This window comes from Ziziphus jujuba, chromosome 5, assembly GCF_031755915.1.
Source record: "Ziziphus jujuba cultivar Dongzao chromosome 5, ASM3175591v1".
In the NCBI taxonomy this organism is placed as follows: domain Eukaryota; kingdom Viridiplantae; phylum Streptophyta; class Magnoliopsida; order Rosales; family Rhamnaceae; genus Ziziphus; species Ziziphus jujuba.
Genome location: NC_083383.1, coordinates 5,787,330 through 5,805,073, shown reverse-complemented (window position 1 = coordinate 5,805,073; position 17,744 = coordinate 5,787,330).

The following is a 17,744-nucleotide window of genomic DNA, read 5'->3' as shown; positions in this document are numbered from 1 at the left end:
ATCAAAGACCAAACATTATTTATGTTTATGCATTTTATTTTATCTTGTAATGTTTAAGAACAATATCTTTTTTGTAATGCCCTAAGCTCATTAACTAAAGCTTAGGGCCTTTTTGTCTAGTTGCTGGAATTGTATTTCCAGCAACATAAGTCCACTTCCTTGGATGCCGTTTGAAGAAGGTTTGGGATTTGGATCTAAATTTTGGATATAATAAGCTAGAAACGCAGAGGAAGCAGTAGCAAAAAGAATGGCCCAATTTGGAGCTGGGAAGGCTGAATTAAGCCCTAAAAAATTTGACCATTGTGCAGTTTTGTTGCCCAGAAAATTGGGCAAAACTGTCTCGGGTTTGATTATTTTTGAATGGGAAAATGGACTTTTTTTATCTAGTTTTTGGCTAGAACGCAGTTTAATATTCAAAAAGGCTTGCCTCCAATTTTCAACTCAAATGGAGCTGGTTTTCAAATTCAAATGCCTTAGACAAACCGAACTGCCCATTAAAGAAGGTTTCTTGCATGCCCAGCATATTGATTAGAGTTAGTTGAGGTAGTTTGGCTTGGTTGGTTACTTTTAATGCTTTTGTATTTATTGCTCAATATGGCAGAATGTATTATTACCTCTTTGATGTATTTAAAAGTATGAAAATTGTAATGAAAAGAAGTTGAAGTAATATTAAAAAAAAAAAAACATATTTTGAAAAAACAACAATTTCGGCTCTCTCTCTTTCTCTCTTAACTACTACATTTGTTTTCTTCTTCTTCCCAAAAGCTAACAACCTTCTCAAGAACCCTAAACCTCCATTAAAACCAGAAACAAAACCTTAACAAACCCAAAAAACAAAATCAAGAACCAAGAACCAACAACAATCATTCTTGACTAACACCTTGAATGATTGTGCTCTAGGGTACAACAACATAAACCTACACCAAATTCCATCATGGTATCAGAGCATAGTGTAATTTCTTAGGACCTTGTGAGCTTTCAACCTAGACCATTTTATTTGTGAGAGGATCCCCCACCTAAAGCCTTCCAACCGAAACCAAAAAGGCTAGTTGAAACTCACCAAAACACCACCACCCGAGAGCTTGTTCTTGTGTCCATTTTTCAAAACTTTTCAAAAAACCGATTTTTCAAATGGCCTCACAATCCCTTGCAACCCCAACACCACCTAAGTTTGAAGGCCAAAACTATTCCATTTGGAGTATAAAAATGAAAGCCTACTTTCAAGCCTTTGGTTTATGGGAAGTCATAGAAGAAGGTTATGTAGTGGAAGAGTTGAGAGCTAATACAACCCAAGCACAAAGAAGTGCACATGAGGCCAAAGTTGCCAAGGGGTTCAAGGCCCTCACTGCCTTGCACTCCTCCGTGAGTGATTTCATTTTTACAAGGATAATGTCATGCACAAGTGCTAGAGAGGTTTGGATAAAGCTTCAAGAGGAGTTCCATGGAAATACTAGAACTCGGCAAATGCAAGTTTTAAACCTAAGAAGAGAGATTGAAACCTCGAAGATGAAGGAGAATGAGCTTGTCAAGGATTTCACAGAAAGGATGCTCAAAGTGGTAAATCAAATTCTGGTCCTTGGTGAGCAATTGACCGATCAAAGGGTAGTAGAGAAAGTATGGTGAGCTTACCTGAAGGGTTTGAAGCTAAGATTTCCTCCCTTGCAGAATCTAGAAATCTTAGTGAAATAACCTTGAGTGAGCTCATCAATGCTCTTCAAGCAACCGAACAAAGGAGATCCATTAGAAAGGATGAGACCATAGAGAGTGCATTCTATGGTGGCCACGGCAACAAAAAGAAGAATAAAAGGAAGGAAGAGCAACAACACCAACCAAACTGGTTTTACAACCAACAACAACAAAAGTGGATGGAATCAACAACAACAACAACAAAGCCATCAAAACCGAGGAGGGCATCCACCTTGCCCTCATTGCAAGAAGCTTGGACATCCACCATCCAAGTGTTTTTGGAGGCTGGATGCATATTGTGAAAGATGTGGAGGAAAAGGCCACATTGCCAAAGTATGCAAGCAAAGGAGACAGCAAGCCAATGTGGTTAATGAAGAAGCCGAGAACCTATTTTTGGCCTCATGCCTTAAGGCCACAAGTAGTGGTCTCGGTTGGCTTATGGATAGTTGTTGCTCACACCATATGAGTTTCCAAAAGGATGGTTTTATGGAGCTTGACCGAAACTACAAAACCAAAGTGAAGATTGGTGATGGCCGGTTCATGGAAGTAGAAGGCAAAGGAGATATGTGCTTGAACACCAAGGAAGGTACCAAAATTATAAAAGATGTGCTATATGATCCTAGTTTGTGTGAAAACTTGCTTAGTGTAGCACAATTGGTAGAAAGAGGCTTTGCTTTAAATTTTGCAAAAGATGGATGTATTATATATGATGCTTGTGGTAATGAGCTATTTAAGGTACCATTGAAGGACAAAAGCTATAGATTGGATCTAGTTAAGAATGAACAAGCCTTAAAAACCAAAGTGGAGTCCATTTCTCAACTTTGGCATAAAAGGCTTGGGCATTCTAGTTATGGTGCCATGAAAAACACCAATGCTATTGTGAAGGACATGCCAAAGATTGAGGAGATGAGAAGCCTATGTGATGTATGCCAACTAGGGAAATCCACACGGCTTCCATTCCCTAAAGCCGGTTCATGGAGAGCTAAGGAGAAGCTTGAGCTAGTCCATTCGGATGTGTGTGGACCGATGGGTTTGTCATCAATTGGAGGTTGTAAGTACTTCCTAACCTTCATTGATGACTACTCAAGGATGTGTTGGGTATATTTTCTAACAACCAAGTCACAAGTGCTTGAGAAGTTCATAGAATTCAAGAAGATGGTGGAAACCCAAAGCAATGAAAAGATGAAGTTCTTGAGAACCGACAATGGTGGAGAATATACAAGCTTGGCTATGGAGGATTTTTGCAAAGAAAATGGAATGGTGCATCAATTCGCAACACCATACACACCACAACAAAATGGTGTTTGTGAGAGGAAAAATAGGACCTTGATGGAGATGGCAAGGTGCATGATACATGAGAAGAACATGCCAAAGAAGTTTTGGGCCGAAGCCATATACACGGCTAGCTACATCCAAAACCGAGCGTACACCAAAGCAAATGAGTCCAAGACACCCTATGAGATATGGTATGGAGAAAAACCATTTTTGGACAACATAAAAATCTTTGGAAGTGTTTGTTTTCTCCATGTTCATCCACACATGAGAGACAAGCTTGAGAAAAGGGCAAATGTGGGCATCTTGGTCGGCTTTAGTGAGGTTACCAAAGGTTTTAGGATTTTCAACTTGGAAACCAAGAAACTTGTGGTAACAAGGGATGTGAGGATTGATGAAGATGCTGTTTGGGATTGGACAAAGGAGGAGCTTCTTGTCCATGAAGATAATGCTCGGTTGGATGATGAAGAAGAAGAAACCAATGACAATGACAATGAAGAAAATGAAGATGATGAGGAGGATGCACTTGAGACCATTGGAGTCGAATTGGAGATTGGAGATGGTGTTAAAGGAGAAAGGCCATTGTCCAAAATATATGAAAGGTGCAATGTTGCCTTGAGTGATCCTACCAATGCTCAAGAAGCTATGCAAAAGAAAGAGTGGATGGAGGCCATGCAAACCGAAATGGATATGATAGAAAAGAATGAAACTTGGTCTTTGGTTTCTAAACCTAAAAACAAGAAACCAATTGGTGTAAAGTGGATCTTTAGGACGAAGTTCAACCCAGATGGAACAGTATGCAAGCACAAGGCAAGGCTTGTGGCAAAAGGCTATGCACAACAAGCGGGTGTAGATTATGGAGAGACGTTTGCACCGGTTGCAAGAATGGAGACCATAAGGCTCATCCTATCCATCTCGGCCTCAATGTCATGGAAGGTGTACCACCTTGATGTAAAGTCGGCTTTCTTGAATGGTGTGCTTCAAGAGGAGGTTTATGTCAAGCAACCCGAGGGCTTCATTGTTCAAGGACATGAGGACAAAGTCCACCATCTACACAAGGCACTTTACGGGTTAAAGCAAGCACCTAGGGCTTGGTATGGCAAGATTGATGGTTACTTGATCTACCAAGGCTTTAGGAGGAGTTCAAATGAGCCAACACTATACATAAGGAATGAAGAAGGCATGATTGTTATCTCACTCTATGTGGATGATTTGTTGGTCACGGGTGAAAATGAAAAGAATGTGGAAGTTTTGAAAAATGAACTTGAAAAAGAGTTTGACATGTCAAGCCTTGGTGAAATGAATTACTTCCTTGGAGTGGAAGTGATGCAATGCTCTAGGGGTATCTTCATATCCCAAGAGAAATACATCAAAGATCTTTTGAAAAAGTTCAACCTTGATGAATGCAAGCCAATGTCAACACCAATGAGCCAAGGAGACAAACACAAGAAGGAGGATGGCACACCAAAGGTAAACCAGACCCTATATAGAAGCATGATAGGAAGTTTGCTCTATTTATGTTCATCAAGACTGGATATTATGCATGCCACATGTGTTTTGTCTAGATATATGCAAGCACCATCCCAAAATCATTTTGTAGATGCCAAAAGAATTCTTAGATACTTAAAAGGAACATAAGACTTTGGAGTTTGGTATGATAGGCAAGATGTGATGAGGTTAATGGCCTACTCGGATAGTGATTGGGCTGGATGCTTGGATGATATGAAGAGCACTTCGGGGTATCTTTTCTCACTTGGTAGTGGACCATTCTCATGGAATGCAAACAAGCAAGCAACAACCACTCAAAGCACCACCGAAGCCAAGTACATTGCTTGCTCTTCATGTGCAAATCAATGCATTTGGCTTAGGAAATTATTGGAGGACCTTGGCTATCCTCAAGAGGGTTCAACCATCATCAAATGTGACAATACTTCAGCCATATCAATAGCCAAGAACCCCGTTCAACATGGAAGGACAAAACACATACCGATGAAGTATCACTCTTTGAGGGAGTTTGAAGAAAATGGAGAAGTAAGCTTGGAATATATCAAGACCGAAGATAACCTTGCAGATTTCTTCACCAAGCCACTTCCAAAAGCAAGATTTGAGACCTTGAGGAAGCTTCTAAATATATCAAGTAACAACATCAAGGAGGAGTGTTGAAATGTGGTGATCTTGCCACAATGTGCAAGGTAGTTCGGTTACACTTGCACTCTTTGTTTTACAACATCAAAGACCAAACATTATTTATGTTTATGCATTTTATTTTATCTTGTAATTTTTAAGAACAATATCTTTTTTGTAATGCCCTAAGCTCATTAACTAAAGCTTAGGGCCTTTTTGTCTAGTTGCTGGAATTGTATTTCCAGCAACATAAGTCCACTTCCTTTGATGCCATTTGAAGAAGGTTTGAGATTTGGATCTGAATTTTGGATATAATAATCTAGAAACGCAGAGAAAGCGACAACAAAAAGAATGGCCCAATTTGGAGTTGGGAAGGCTGAGTTAAGCCCTAAACAATCTGACCCTTGTGCAGTTTTGTTGCCCAGAAAACTAGGCAAAACTGTCTCGGGTTTGATTATTTTTGAATGGGAAAATGGACTTTGTTTTATCTACTTTTTGGCTAGAACACAGTTTAATATAAAAGGCTTCCCTCCAATTTTCAACTCAAATGGAGCTGGTTTTCAAATTCAAATGCCTTAGACAAGCCGAACTGCCCATTAAAGAAGGTTTCCTGCATGCCCAGCATATTGATTAGAGTTAGTTGAGGTAGTTTGGCTTGGTTGGTTACTTTTAATGCTTTTGTATTTATTGCTCAATATGGCAGAATGTGTTATTGCCTTTTTGATGTATTTAAAAGTATGAAAATTGTAATGAAAAGAAGTTGAAGTAATATTCCAAAAAAAAAAAAAAAACATATTTTGAAAAAACAACAATTTTGGCTCTCTCTCTCTCTCTCTCTCTCTCTCAACTACTACATTTGTTTTCTACTTCTTCTCAAAAGCTAACAACCTTCTCAAGAACCCCAAACCTCCATTAAAACCAGAAACAAAACCTTAACAAACCCAAAAAACAAAATCAAGAACCAAGAACCAACAACAATCGTTCTTGACTAACACCTTCAATGATTGTGCTCTAGGGTACAACAACATAAACCTACACCAAATTCCATCATTTATCATAAACCTTGATTTCGCTATGCTCAATAAGATAAGGGGGTGGTGAGATTCCTGTAATAATCTAAGGCTTGACTTTTATGGCAGCTGCAAATAAAAAAGAACTAAATGGAAACAACAACTAACTATGGCTCTTGGCCCAGACAACGTCCTAAGCGTAGAGGAGATCGGAGGCATAGGGAAGTACATGAGACAAGATGCGATCAAGGTTGTGGGATAAATTGATACCCTCCGATTAGACCCAAAGCTTGTTCCAAAGGTAAAGGGCCTTTTCAATAAGGCTCGTGTAGGGGCACTCACACTTTTTTTGGCTTCCTTAAAATCGAATATTTTCAAGTTGGTAAAGACCCCCCTATGTCAGTTGGATTCGTGAAAACATAGTAGCTCTTTCTCTAACAACTGAGTTTTCTTAACTAACTTCATCACCAGCAGCAGGGAGTAGGTCAAAGCTTTTTATAAGACACACATGTAAAAAGCTGGAATAGATCTACTACCCTTTTCTTCACATGATCAAGACAATTCCCGCGAAACTTTTTCATTTCATAGAATTTTTTTCTTATTCTTACAAAGCAAATAGCATTTCCTATTGATTTATCCCGCCCTAGGAGTAGGAGTGGCAAAAGAGGGGTTAACATTATTGACCTAATGATAAACTGGGAATGCCATCACTTATAGCCTTTTAACGGAAGCTACATATTGGTCGAGACTCACTCGACAGTTGATACTCAGGATTTCGTTAGCTAAGTGGCATGTAGACAAGAATAGTCCACCTCACCCTAATTTATTAGGTATTGGATTCCGCTTGAACTAATAGACAGAAGGGCCGACTATCTAGATTTGGTTCAAATATGTGGGGATGACCTGACCAGAGGGGCTTTAAAGTATTCAAATTAGTATTAGCCTGGATTATGCTTTCAAATCAATAGCTAGACCGAATGGAATGCCTATAATACTAACAGAAAATTAGGGGCCCTACCATTTATTGAATAAAATGAAAGCTAACTAGCAATCGCCCCCATCAGTTTACTATGAAGAGAAGAATCAAAAGGATTGAACTACCTACTCATTATTCGGAGGTGAATCATAGAACCCAAAGTACGGTAAGAAGAATAGCCTCTTATCTAGGCTTTTTCTCGATATCTTGATTGCCCCGACATATGTTGCAACGTCTTCAATAGCATGCTCTTATTTTGTCTTTCCCTTAATAAGTCATCAAATTTGGTGCTTTTTGAGACTGGAATGGGAAACAGCGAAAACAGAGTGTTTCTTCTCCCAGATCTAAAGATCATGAATCTCAAAATCAAGGATTTGGTTATATTCACTCTGAGAGGGAGCTTGGTCTAGGCCTTTGGGCTGCCTTCCTCATAGAAGTCGCTGGGTTGACCCCAAAGGCCAAATTCTAGTCATAGCCTTCTTTCTTTATTAAGTAAGTAGAATGAAATCCATTTCAATCCTTCATCGTCCTTTCTATGAATCATATATCTATCTATGAAAGGCAGTCTAGTCAATGAAAGGATGAGCTTTTTCTATATAATACTATAGGCAGTCCATCGAGGGCTTCTCGGGTGATCAGAAGGGCTTCAACTGCTTTTGCCTTCCCTTCTATTATATTAGTAAAGGCGAATGTTCTATTAATGATGTTATAGGTTACAGATCTAGGAGAGGGCTCGCAAGGTGCTGAAGTGGTAGGATTGGGGAGGGGGGTCCCTCGCAAGTTGCTGAAGTGGCAGGATTGGGGAGGGGGGGTCCGTAGGTTTTTGTGAAAAAAAAAATGTCATAAAAATTTTCATTTAGCAAATGAGATTACGCATCCATGACTATGATGTCTGCTTTGTTCGGCTGTGCAATGGGTCACAGCTTCCTCGGTTTATTTGGTTTTGGGCTTTGATGCTTTGCTTACCTTATTATTAGAGAAAGGGGAAGGTTTGATAAAGGAGACTTTAGGTGGGTTCGCTTGGACTATGCTATGTATGAATGATATTTTCTTTTTTATAGGGATAGAAAGGATTTTGTGTGACTCGTCTGGATTGTTTTGATGGCTGGTGGTGGTTAGAGCAAGAAGTGTGGCAAGTCTTCACTGACATAATATGCACGCCTAAGTAGGGTCAGGCAAAACCGTTGTTGCCTGATGGGAACTTCCCTTATATTGCTATTAATGTCTTCATGTCGCACGACCTCTAATCTTTTGTTTGAACAAGCCTTGTTAGTATAGTTTGTTACTAAAGAAAGAATGTGCCATACTATCGGCACCAATTGCTTGGATGCATTTCAAAGCCTCGAGATGACTTGCAGAAAATGATCGAGCGCTCTTAAGCCGAATATGAACGGGGCTAAGCAATCTACTGAAGCTGTGGGCTGGCGACGTCTTCGGAATAAATGCAAGGAGGACGTATACCTGATATAGGATCTTGTGGTGACGTGAAGGTAGCCTTAGGTAAGGAGCTGACGAGATAAATGGGTCTCCACGTCTTTTTTTTTTGGTAATGGGGGATCACTCTGGGCTAAAATAGTCTCTTAAAGGGGCAAGTAAAAAAAAAATCCAATAGTTCCATTTTCCTTCTTGTTCAGAAATCAGAAATCAAGATAAGCCCCCAGTGAAAGTGAGGCAAGATAGTATATCAGTCTCTCGATAGTAGGAAAGAGCCGCTAAATCAAGTTCTCAGTTAGGTGAAGGAAGTATGACTGCTTTACCAATAGTTAAGACCCAATCGGGAGATGTTTCGGCTTATATTCCTACTAATGTAATTTCTATTAAAGATGATTATCTAGTCTGGTACTGATGCTGCCACTGGTGCTTTGCCTCCTCCACTACAGGAGGTACCCCGGATAAGCTACTGAAGCCACTGCTCGTGCTAGTTAATCCATAATGTAAGCACGAGTGCTAAAGAATTTGCCGCTAGCTTTATTAATGATGTTCCCCATTCTACTGATACGGAAAGTCCTACAACTATAATTGAAAAAGCAGCTCATTCATCCACACCATCTTCCTTTGTCGGACAATTCCATCGTACTATGAGTGGACAATTTCGAAGAAATGGTAAGATATGGGTAGCTGCTGCTAACAAAATGAATTCACATAATTTTCGTATAGAAACAATAGTAGCTACCCACTTCGATCAATTAGCCAAGATTTTGATCGGATACTGGAGGAGAATTGGCCATTCAATCTTGTAAACTAATCGAGACTGAAATTGGAAAAAGAGAAATCCAAGATGAGATCTCAATGCATCGGATGTGGAAAGTGGCCTATCAACTAGCTCTAAAGGCTAAGGAAAAGCTAAAGAGAATAATTTCGACTGTGATCAGACAACGAGAAATCAGACAATGACAGAGCGACCTATGATAGATTGAAATAAAATAACAGAAAAGTTTCATTTTTTCAAATCTATGTTTGACCCTGATCTGACTAGATCCTTTTCGCAAGCGCTAAGTTATCTTTCATATAGAAAAAGAAAGAAAGGATCCGCCAAAAATGATAGAGAAGAGAAGAAATAGGCTCATCTTCGGCTGACTCTCATTTAGAGGAAATTTTACCCTTACCCACTTACTTCTTAAGGCTGAGAATAATCTGTGAATCCCCACTTTGATTGACCTTGACCGGTCATTGCTCCTAGCCTCATAGGCCTCCCAATTCTTTAGTATCTCCAGAGTATGGACTTTTTTCATTCCCATAAGACAATGAAGGATCACTTGCAAGCTTCAATCAACACAATGAGGATCACAATCATTGATACTGTTTGTTTGGGTACCAAGCTATCCTTAAAGCCTGTATGCGAGACTTGTTACAAGTGATGAACCTTCCACCAATAGGTGGAAGGTTCATCACTTGTAACAAGTCTCGTTAAAGAAGATGATATAATTCCATGAATGAAGGAATAAAGCAATAAAATAGGCATTTATAGGTAACATCAATAGATGCATTGGTCGAGCTTCCTTCCCTCATCTCTCTATCGATTCCATGCCGGTAGTCAGGTTTTATTACTTTTCAAGTCAGGGTAGCCTAGTAGCGCACTCCGGCTTCGCTTCCATTTGCTTGGTCGTTTGTTTGTAACAATAAGGTAGCATAGCAACAGTAGGTAGATGAGCACCCCTTAGTGCAAAAGCCATTGCTTGCTTAAGGGGTAATAGCACTTTATTCATGAGCCAAGATCATAAAGAGCATACTGCGAATAGGAAGTGGAATTAACAATGGATTCAAAAGCATCAAACCTCTCTTGTTCGGCTGAAAGCAAATTATAGAGATAAGCTTACCTTCCTAAGCCTTCCTTTTATGGTTCAATACCATATATGGGAGGAAGTTAATGGGTAGTCCTCACAGTTTCCCTATCCCACTGCCAAAAAGAAGATAGCAACAATCTAGCTACTCGGATAACTTCTCTCAGGAAATACCATTCTATTAGTAGAATTGTTACTTTCCATGCTTGCTCACATATAAAAATGACACAGTCCCACACTCTGACTTCAATGATGGGCTGTTTCTATATCATATCCCCCCTACGACTTTCAGTATACGGTACTGTGTCGAAAAGAATGCATCAGAGAGTCGCAAAGCAGTCTTCCACCCCCATTCGGGCTCATTCGTTGAAGATGGTGCACTAGATATGCCCTCTAAATTCGAGTTAGTGCTATGTACATCATACATACTAGGCGAAAGGACCAGACAACATAGTAAAAGACTTCGGGACTATGTAGATAGAGGCCAGAATAAGTGCCAGACCCTCAACAAAAGAATCAATTAAGGTGATGGAGTGTTATCAGGAGACTTGACGCTTTACAATGACATTTGTTACTGGCAAAATACCAGCGGGGGGAGGAGGCCCTTCTCAATCAAGCTCAAGTGGGTGCCATGAGACAAGGCTACTTCCATCAGAAAAAAAAAAAAAAACTAAAGAAGCCATTTGGTATTTGAAACATCTTCCTAGAGGCCCGAAGATACCAAGGTGAAGAACAATTGGGTGGTTCCCCTATATTATAGAAAGGTTTGTAGAAAGGGGATTCTTTTAATATCCCATAAATAGGCCAATCTAACCTAAGAAATATTGTTGTTTCCCAGCCGAATCTAGGTATCATTTCGCTTGTGCAAAAGCATTCCTCCAGGCTGATCCGTAGTCATTAAAGGAAGCGGATCTAACGGCTATTGGCTGATCTACTTGACTGGTGTTTTAGGTCTCTTTATCCAACGGGACATTTTAATCTTGCTTTAGAGGCCCGAATGCTCATCATTCTTGCCTTCTTTATATTGAGGGATGAAGAATTGGATTATCCTGCTTTCCTTAGACCTATGTAGTGAATCATAGAAGGCACATGAGTTCGAACGCTATGTTGAATGTGCGACCGACACTACACTACGTAGGTCTCTCCAAACCAGGAACAGGAAAAGGGTTTGACGACAGAAGCTCATGCCAAACAATAGCCCCTTATGCCTTGTGGCAGGCAACCAAGTCTTAAAACCATCACTCCTTTGTTTTGGAACTGCTTGCTGAGATCGGCATAAAAGATAGGGACATAACTGTTCCATGTAGTGATACCATTTCTGTTTGAAAGACGCTGCAAAGTGGCAGATCCTTATCTTTTTAAGCAAAAGTGGTTTATTCTATTTCTAATCTATATAAAAAAAATCCATTTTTTTCAGTAATATATATGAATAGAAAGATAGATCCATCCATCTATCCTATCCTATTTTGATTTTGATATCTAAAAAAGAATAAAAAAGATGAGGGGGAAACTCAGTAAGATATCGGTGAAGCGAAATATACGAGATCACAAACGTAGATTGCTCATAGCTAAATATGAATTGAGACGAAATTGGTCCATGAGGTCCGGATTTATGATCATTATACCAATTAACCTTGATCCAATTGATGCAAAGAGGAAGTAAAGTCTCACTCTGAGTTTTGAGTTTCTAGAAGATAGAGTTTTCTAATTGAATTTCCTTGTCGTACGTAATAAAAGTTCTAAGCTAATCAACTCATTTGAGAACTTGTTTTAGGGATACCATGATTCAAGAAGGTTTCTCGCTTCTCTCACAACATTGGCTAAGATGAGAAGGTCATTGATAGCCAAGAGGGGACAAAAGGAAAGAAATTATAGGCATAGAGAAAAACTCCTTACTTCATACAATAGATAGTGTGGTAGAAAGGTGCTATTAGTTATTTCGACCTTACCATTGTATTGGATCTATGTACCGCTGATTCCATCCAGTCCACTTATCTCATTTTTAGGACTTGGAAGGAGGCAAAGGATGCAATAGCTTCGGTTAGAGCAAAACCCAAAATGGAAAACCAAATGATTGTTTAGCCAATGATGCATATATGGTGATGCTTCCGCTCGGTAACTCCATTCTTATTCAATATAGTTTTAATGGACATCTTTGATCGTGAGTTTCCAAAAAGGTTTCCTGGGATGACAGATCATAGCTATATTCAAGTAGTAAACTACCTGTTCTCTAGCAGAAGGCCACGGCTTTTGTGAGTGTTCAGCGCAATATGGTTGTGAGGATCTTTTCCATAGGTAGAACTATTGTGAGCGGTCTAAACTTTGACCCTTATTTCTTCCAATTATGTTCTCGTACCTAAGCCCTAATGGCAGGGAAGGAAGCATTGGAAAGACTTTTCCATAAAAAAGTAAAGAGGCATTCGGGAAGCGACTAGTCGCTTCTGGCGAAGCTAGTTTGGGCTGGCACTTTTCATTCTTCAATTCATTCATTTTTTTTTTTTTTTTTTGCTTCTACACGAGATTATTGATGTGATTCTGCCCGAGCCCGCTCCACCGATAACCCGCTGTGGTGCTGACTCGACACAGATGAAATCTAGGCCAATCACAAGAGCTCAAATTAAGAGATTTAAGGACAAACTGGGAGTATTTATACAGGGGGTAATCAATCTCAACAGAGCTTGTCCATACTTGAAGACACAAAGCCTATTCCAAGCATCCAAGTGGTGGAAGCCGATACGGACCCGGGTGACTGTTTTGGTACATTTTTAGAGTCCGAGAAGCATGAAATGGTTCCAATGCTTTATGGGTTCAATACATATGCCTAAGAGGTCATGGAATCAAGTTAAAGCAGCCTCAAATGCAATCAAAAAGGGCTTGTACGGACAGCTTCAACAATTTGGCCGAATTTGCTGTATTGCTTGCTGGCTTTACTGTATTTTACTGTATTAGCCTTTTCTTATTTTTCCAAGCATGGGCAACGTGTGGGCCTTCATATTCAGTTTATTTGGCATCCTACAAAGCATCTAGAAGCTGATTTGGAGCTCAATTTGGTCAAAGATTGGTCAAAGTCAACTTAGTCAAAAAGCTAGTATTATAGTTTCCTAATTTGATTCTACTTTTTGTTTTAGGAAATTACCATTACTTTTTAGTTTTTATTTATTTATTTTCTGGAAAAATAAGTTTAGGAAAGTTATTATTTTATTATTTTCATTGTAAATTAATTAATTCCTAATTCAAAATAAAGGAATTAATTAATCCAAATTAGATTAGGAAAGGAATGAGAATTTCGGCCACCATAGAACTCTTTATTGTGTGGCCTGTTTTACCTAGGGTTTTTAGGGTTTACTTTGTTTCTTTCAAAGCCTATTTAAAGGCTTATTTTTCAATATGAAAAAAAACTTTGATTTGATTAAGAAAATACTTGTGAGATTAATTATCTCTTTGTTCTTTGAGAACACGTAAAACACCATTAGAGAATTGGTTGTTTTAACTTGACTTATCAATAGGTTTTCCATCCCCTATTGTGGCGTCTACATTATACCAAGGTTTCTAATCACAGGTTGGTTAGGGGTTGAGGTCCATTCCATTATAACTTGAACTTAATTAAAGATCCGGGCTAATATAATACAGGTTTAGGAGCAGGTCGTCCTAGGTTCGTATCAATTATTCAAATAAGCGATAACATATTTTATTTTTCATTTGTTTTGGTAATAGCAATATAAAGCTAAAAATGTGAACATCTTAGGAGGGAGTTTTCTTTTTTCAAAACAAATTTACAATAAAAAATTTTAAAATACAACATTTGATCGTAAGTATTAAAAAAAAAAATCCACATATTATAAATTCAACAAAGCCGTATTAAAAATCCATGTAATAAACATAATAACCTATTCAAAATAATGGAAAATTTTTTGTATTGTAAATTTAAACTATGATGTATGGAAGGTTTGGAAATTTTGACTAAATGAATTAATTACCCAATCTAGTAACAGGGCGGATCTAGATTTTTTTATTTGTAAGCATATACAATAATATATATGTGTGTGTGCCTAACTCATGCACGATGCGTGACACTAGCACAAATTTCCTATATATCCATATGTGTCTATATATATATATAAATGTAGATATGTATATATAGATATGTAGTTTTGACAGGCAATGAACAATTGAGCTATTTTCTTTGGTACGTACTTAAGAATATAGTAACTAAGCTAGCAGATCCAAGGCATGGCCACTGGTGGTCTGTCCACATCTGTCCAAATTTTCAATGGCACTAAATAGATTATAAAGTATAAGGGCTAGCATCATGATTGGTCCGGTGGCACTGAAAATGTTCCATACCCCCCAAATGTTGGCATTGGAGAGAGGCATTCATTTCTTCATCTTAGCATTGATGAATCACTTGCTCACTCATCAAGGGGCTTCGTCTATGAAGGTGATGAAAATCCATTTGTGGCCGTACAACTAACTACCCGCTAGGGTACCAATCCAATACAGATGAAGACCAGGCTAATCACTAGAGCACAAGCTAAGAGATTTAAAGACAACCTGGCTGGATTCATATAGGGAGTTATCAATTTACAAAAAGGTTTATCCATATCCGAAGATAAAAGACCTGTTTTATGCATCCAAATGGTGGAGGCCGAGTTGGACCCGGGTAGCTATTTTACTGAATTTATGGACTCCGGGTGGCACAGAATAGGTTCAACACTTCTTGAATTCACTTGATATGGCTAAGAGGTCATGGAATCAAGTCAAGGTAGAAGCAAAAGCATCCAACAAGGCCATTTACACATGGAAGGAATTGTTGGCATGTTTTGCTGTATTTGCCACTGGGTTTGCTATATTTTGTTGATTTGGCATTTTCTCTTTGTTCCAATCAAGGGAAACATATGGGAATCATTACTAATCTTATTTGGCATCCTACATGGCATATAAGAGGTGATTTGGAGCCTTTACAAGCTGAAAATTGATCAAAGATAGCTTAGTTGTCAAACTAGTCAACTAGTATCCTAATTTGAGTTTGACTTTTTATTTTAGGAAACTAGCTTTTATTTTGGTTTTAATTATTTTGCTGGAAAAATTAACTTAGGAAATTTATTATTTTATTATTTCAATTGTAAATTAATTAATTTCTAATTCAAAATAAGGGAATTAATTAATCCAAATTAGTTTAGGAAAGCATTAAAAATTTGACCACATTTGTTTCCTAATTCCTTTAGGCAGAATTTTACCTAGCAAGTTAGGGTTTATTATTTTATGACTTTAGCCTATTTAAGGGCTGATTTTTCAATGAGAATGCACCTTTAATATTTAACATAAAATACTTGTGAGAAAGAATTCTCTTTGTTCTCTTTGAACACCTAAAACACCATTAGAGAGTGAATGTTTTAATTTTGACTTATCAATAGAACATCCATCACCTATTATGACATCTTCATCGTATACCAAGGTTTCTAGTCATAGGTTGATTAGGGGTTGAGGTGACCATAAGAACTTGAACTTAAATTTTCTATCCGGGCTAATATAAGCTGGGTTTAGGAGCAAGTTGACCTAGGTTCGTAATATTTGGTATATGAGTCGAATTTTGTTCAGGTTTGATCTATCTTATTTGTTTTTTTTTTTTGTGTTAATCTGCAATTTTTGCATTAGGTTAAGATTGTTCTTAGTTGGTACACATTCTGCATTAAAAAAAATAAAATTTCCTAGTCAAATTAGGTTTCCTTATTTTACAGTATTTTGCTTCCTAGTTTGTTAGTTGTTTTTCATCATTGTTCTTATTAATTTGGTTTATTGTTGTTTTTTATTTGCTATTTTAATCTTAATTAGTTGCATTCATATATTCACAAAAAAAAAAGAGGAGTTTGAAAGCATATTGCATAGTTTGGTGGAATTTTGATGTTGGAATTGCAATTTTTGGATTTGATTTTTGCTGCTATAGTTGTGTTTATATCCTATGAGTAGATAAAAAAAAAAAAAAGCCGAAGATAAAAGAAAAATTCATAAAAGGCTGATTTTTAGTTGAAGTTTGGAGTTCGAATTTATTTGCTGGAAAATTATTGGAGTTGCTGAGTTGTTGCCTATATATTCAATATTTGGTTGCTGGAAAATTGAATTTTAAATGCTAAAATTGTTTGGATTAAAATTGGTAAAGGATTTGATACAAAGACTTAAATTACAAGAACTACAACCAACAGCAATTCCATATTTTGTTCAAAATTGTTCTTGTTTGTTGCTTGGATCTCTTTCCTAAATTTTATCCTTGAATTATTGGTTTCTTAATATTTTGGGCAGTTTCTCATTGATTTCGAAAATTACTTGTTGAATTACCTTATTTTTGGTTAGTTAGGCTGAGACTAGGTTTATCAATTCACTTGGTATTTGCTTGTTTTTTGTTGCTGTTTTGTTGATAAGTTTATACTAACATGGCAGATTCAAGGATGAGAAAGGGAGATGGCTCATTTAGAATTAATGAAGAAGAATCAGTAGGGTTCAAGTGTGACTCCCGAGCAATGGGAATTGGAGGTGAACCTACCGACATGATGGTAGTCTTGGAACAACTTCAAAGGATGAATGCTCATTTTGATCAACTAGATCAAAGGATGGATAGGTTAGAAACATCACAAGGTGGATCGAATCCAAGGGTGGAATTACATTGAGGTTGAGGTCAAGGACGAGGAGGTCATGGTGGGCCTAGAGTAGGATTTGAGGAAGATAATTTTGGAGACAATCTAGAGTAAGAATTGGATGATATTTTTGCACTCCAAGGAAGGCCAACCCATGAGAGACAAGCTAGAGAAGAAGATGATGACCTTGGAAACATTAAGGTTAGCATACTACCATTCATGGGAAAGAGTGATCCGGAGGCTTACTTAGAGTGGGAGGAGCGGATGGAGATAATATTCTATTGTCATAACTATTCAGAGGCTAAGAAGGTTAAATTACCATCTTTGGAGTTTGGACATTATGCACTCCAATGGTGGACAAATGAGCAAAGTACCCGAAGGAGAGTTGGTGATGAATTGATTACTACTTGGCGACAAATGAAAGGAGCCATGAGGAAGAGATTTGTACCGACCCAATATCATAGGTTGCTGCATTAAAGACTCCAATCATTCTAGGACCGTGGAGGATTATTACAAGGAGATGGAGATGTTCATGATGAGATTGAGCATGAATGAGGATCATAAGGCAACCATGGCAAGGTTTTTTGGTGGTTTGAATTGCGGGATAGCCAACCAAGTGGAGTTTCAACAATATGTAGAATTGTAGGAGATGCTTCATGTGGCTAACAATATTGAAAATGAAATCAAGAAGAGGGGTACAAGCTCACGGTTTGGAGGTGTTTCAAGCAGCGGGAGGACCAAACCAAGTGTTTGGAGAAGTAATCCC